At 34.1% G+C, this 5,000-nt stretch overlaps 1 non-coding gene across 1 annotated transcript; it reads right to left on the minus strand.

The window, feature by feature from the left end:
• Positions 1 to 4,271: 4,271 nt before the first annotated feature.
• Positions 4,272 to 4,390, minus strand: LOC128249727 (5S ribosomal RNA). Its single transcript, XR_016244713.1, has one exon. It is a non-coding gene; the product is annotated as a 5S ribosomal RNA (ribosomal RNA).
• Positions 4,391 to 5,000: the final 610 nt, after the last annotated feature.

The following is a 5,000-nucleotide window of genomic DNA, read 5'->3' on the forward strand; positions in this document are numbered from 1 at the left end:
CCATTAGTTCGTATACAGACACGCCTATATATACACACAGAAAATATTTACATTTGTAGAGATGTATGCACGGATGTATCTGTATTGATATATATATATATATATATAAATATGTATAACCATGAGTTTAGGAGTGTGTTCGTGTGTGTCTAGATTTCTGTTCGTTACGATGTACAAAAGACAAGTGAGTCGAATTGTCTATAGAGTGGATGGACGGAGCGATTGAAAACCTGACACCAAGAGCATGAATATAAAACGAACCGAAAAACAGAAATTGTGTATATTATATATCAATACTCAAATTTATTTATGTAAATAGACATATGCATACACTTAAACAATTTAATTCGTGTATATGTAGCAGCACATAATTTTATTTATACGTATGCATATGTAAATATTTACTATATTCAGAATTAGTATCTATTATACTTTTCACCCTAAAAATTGAGTGCGTACACACACAGAAAGCCACACAACTGCACACATATACACGTACACAAAGATATATATGTATATATATATATATATATATATATATATATATATATATATACATATATATATATATATGTATATATATATCTACATATATATATGTGTGTATATATACATATATATATATATATTTATGTGTGTATATATATTTATATACATATATATATATATATATATATATATATATATATATATATATATGTATATATATATATATATGTATATATATATATATATATATATATATATATATATATATATATATATATATATATATATATATATATATATATAAATTTATTCTTTTAATACATGACTCAGAAATTGTATTTGAAGTTTCCATTATAATACATTTGTCAATCGAAATTCTCTTTGAAAATTAATATCTCTTTGGATTTTTATACAGGAATGCCTCAAAAAAAAAAAAGAATAAAAAAAAAACAAGAGAAATTCGAACAACGAACAACGAAGAATGTCAGAAACAGTACAAAAACATTAATAAAACATCTGATGATATTTTTTTCATGTAAAGTCTTTTACATGTTGGATGTGCAAAAAATAAAGGGCCGAATAATAAATTTGCATTTTTCTTTATTTTTATCTCTAGCTCCCACATACAAATCTGATATACACATCATATATATATATATGTGTGTGTGTGTGTGTGTGTGTATGTATGTATGTATGTATGTATGTATATGTATGTATTTATATACATACATTCATACAAAGAAATGATTATAAATATAGATATTGTATAGATGCTTATATGTATACAAAGAATAATGCATTCTCATATATATATTCTCATATATTGTATTCACCGATATGCATATCATAATTTATGTATTTATAATATAAATTCCATACATATGTGTGTGCAAGTGCGTGTGCTTGTGTGTGTGTATGCATATATATTTACACACACACAATACACACACAATACACACACACATACACATAACTCTCGAACGGTGTTTTCGGACGTTTTCAGTCCCTGTCAGTAAATCTGTATACAATTATGAGCATTGACTACATCATTAGAGAACTTTAGCTCTTATCTCTAGCAGTGTATGTGTTTCTAGCACTCTAGTCATATTTACGGACGATTATAATTTTCATTTTTGGTGAAACATTGCAAACTCCTCTCTACAGTAATTTTATGCATATGAGATATATATATACATATATATAGAAATAGATGTGTGTATTCTTCCCTTGATTAATAGCGTTCAGTTCATCCCTATCAATATCCATCACATTCTGTTAAGATGTCTTATCGACAAGTTTGCTTTATTTCTTCATTTCCCTGCAGAGAAGATAACATTGTCTTAGACCATGTTATTTCTTTGAAATAATACCAATAGTGTCTTCGAAACATGTGTTGGAAGTTAAAGAATTTGAATAACACCGCGTTTAACTCCATTTATATATATATATATATGTGTGTGTGTGTGTGTGTGTGTGTGTGTGTGTGTGTGTGTATGTGTGTGTGTGTATGTGTGTGTGTGTATGTGTGTGTGTGTGTGTATTACTGATGAAGTCCTGTTTATAGGTTCACCCTGGGTTTCTCGCCATAGGCGTATCATCAGACCCTAAGACTTGTTGTCCTATGGCCTCTTTAACGTATGGAGCGGGAAACGAACCGGATATAAACAATGGGGGCTATCTTCCACTTGTGGTGATCATCAGCTTTCGGCAACGTCGTCCTCCTTCAACTACGCTACCTGTGGACTGTGAGGATAGGAGGCAAGGTTTTCTCCACTCTCATTAGCAATCGATTTCCAGCTGTTATCGAAATATTATCGCTACTGCGTTTTTATGTTTTTCTAAAAAAAATGTTATATATATATATGTATATATATATATATAAGAGTATGTGCCGGTACAGCTGTAACAGAGTATATTTGTATTGAAATTTATTGAAAGGCTGGATGTGCTGTTTTAATAGTACCTCGTGCACCGAAGAGAAGCATACACATACATTCTTACACAATAGTGTTGTAAATAGCTGTAGATTTTGGGGTTTCGGATTCATTTCCATATGGATTTTGCGTGTTGTGCCTTTTGATATATGATGGCTTAAAGGACTTTGTTGCTGCGGTCGTAGGTGTTGCGGCTCTTGCTGTTGCAATAGGTGTAATTGTTGTTGTGGTTTTTGGTCATGTGGTTTGGCATTGCAGTAATTGTTGTTTTTGTTTTTAGTGCTCATTGCAGGCTGTGGTTGTTGGAAATATTTGAACCTGTTTATCTATAAGATTTCTAATGTTGAGAAATACTGCACCATGTGTTAATGAGAATGATGCCTTCACTTTCAGACGAGTCGCGATTAGTGCGGTCGGGTTTTTGCCGACATTGCGGAGTTACTTGTCTTTTCTGCCTCTGTTGTTGCTATTGTTACTGTTGTTGTTATTGTCGTTGTTATTGTCGTCGTCGTCGTTGTTGTTGTTGTTGTTGTTGTTCTTCTTCTTCTTCTTCTTCTTCTTCTTCTTCTTCTTATTCGTCTTCTTCTTCTTCTTCTTCTTCTTCTTCTTCTTCTTCTTCTTCTTCTTCTTCTTCTTCTTCTTCTTCTTCACAACAGCAAATAAAAGAAGCAAATTATGAACAAAATATTTATATTGTGGATTTCTTTGTATGAGAGTAAAGAAAGTTATTCGTGAACGTTAAAATATTGAAACGCTTGTTAAAATATCGTGTAAATTTGTGTGTATTTCATAAGAGAAATTTTGTGTACTCACGAATATTTGACGATAGGATATTGATTGTTGACGGTACAAAAATTAAAAATATCAAGGATTCAAAATAAGAGAGACCCACACTTAGATTTGTGATGTAGTTGCTGACAAGCAACGGCATACTGTTGTCCGCTTTGATCTCTCTACATGTAACAAAATAGAAAACTAAAGCACTCCAGATATCGATCACAAGGAAAATAGACATGAAAGCTTTTATTATTGGGATCGTCGCGAGAAAATTTAACTTTATTCCCTCCAATGCTAATATCTTTTCTATGAAGTGGAAAATATTCCTGAAGCACCGCACAAGTGATTTTGGATTAAACTTTAAAATACACGCTAGACTTGGTCCCTATGCTATCCGTCTTCTACAAAATTTATTCGCGCGTCACATCACAGCAGAATTCAAATGGCTATGCTCGCTTTAACATCATGCCAAGCTGCATGAGAAAAGAAAAATAGCTCATAACATTCAAAGGGGTCCTGGGTGCATATCTCCAACAAATTCCAGGTAAATCTCCTACACACGGATATATCTCTGTAAACATCAACTCTTTACGCAAAATGGCTATGGAACAACTTCTGTAATATTCAATGTCTTTCCAGGTCGTAATATTCTTTTCTACTCTAAGCACAAGGAGCGAAAGTTTTGGGAGGGGCCAATCGATTAGATCGACATCAGTACGCAACTGGATCTTAATTTATCGACCACGAAAGGAGCAAAGCAAAGTCGACATCGGTGGAATTTGAACTCAGAACATAAAGACAGACGAAATAACGCTAAGCATTTCGCCCGGCGTGCTAACGTTTCTTATTTCTTTACTACCCACAAGGGGCTACACACAGAGGGGACAAACAAGGACATCGACCCCAGTGCGTAACTGGTACTTAATTTATCGACCCCGAAAGAATGAAAGGCAAAGTCGACATCGACGGAATAATTTGAACTCAGAACGTAGTGGCAGACGAAATACCGCTAACCATTTCGCCCGGCGTGCTAACGCTTCTGCCAACTCGCCACCTTTTCTTTTTTTTTAATGTTTACAGCACCTAGGTTTCCCAAGCGGTCACCCATCTAAGTACTAACTAGGCTCAACTTTGCTTAACTTCGGTGATCGGACGAGAACCGATGTTTTCAAAGTGATACGGCCATAAACCGTATCACGTGATACGGCGTGCTAACGTTTCTGCCAGCTCGCCGCCTCCATGTAGTAATATTAATTTAGTAATGGCCTATGTCAATTCTGGCCGAAATTCATCTATCTCTCTAATTATCTAACTAGAGAGAGATAGATAGATAGGGAGAGAGTGAGAGAGAGAGAGAGAGAGAGAGAGAGAGACAGACAGACAGACAGACAGGTAGATAGATAGATAGACATAGATATATGTCTCTATTCATATCTATATATATGTGTATGTGTCAGCATTTGTGTTTTATGAGAGCGGTGAGCTGGCAGAAACGTTGGCACGCCGGGTGTAATGTTTAGCGGTATTTCGTCAGTCTTTACGTTCTGAGTTCAAATTTCGCCCAGGTCGACTTTGTCTTTCATCCTTTCGAGGTCGATAAATTAAGTACCAGTTATGTGCTGGAGTCGATCTAATCGACTGGCACCCAACCCCAAACATTTCGAGCCTTGTGCCGAGAGTAGAAAAGGGTATTTGAGATTTATGTGTAAAATTTGTTATTTTTTATGTGGAAAATTTGTTATTTTTTATGTGGAAAATTTGTTTATGTCACACAAATAGAAAGAAACAGAAAGAGGGAGA

This window comes from Octopus bimaculoides, chromosome 16 (genome assembly GCF_046866305.1).
Source record: "Octopus bimaculoides isolate indiv1 chromosome 16, ASM4686630v1, whole genome shotgun sequence".
NCBI lineage: Eukaryota > Metazoa > Mollusca > Cephalopoda > Octopoda > Octopodidae > Octopus > Octopus bimaculoides.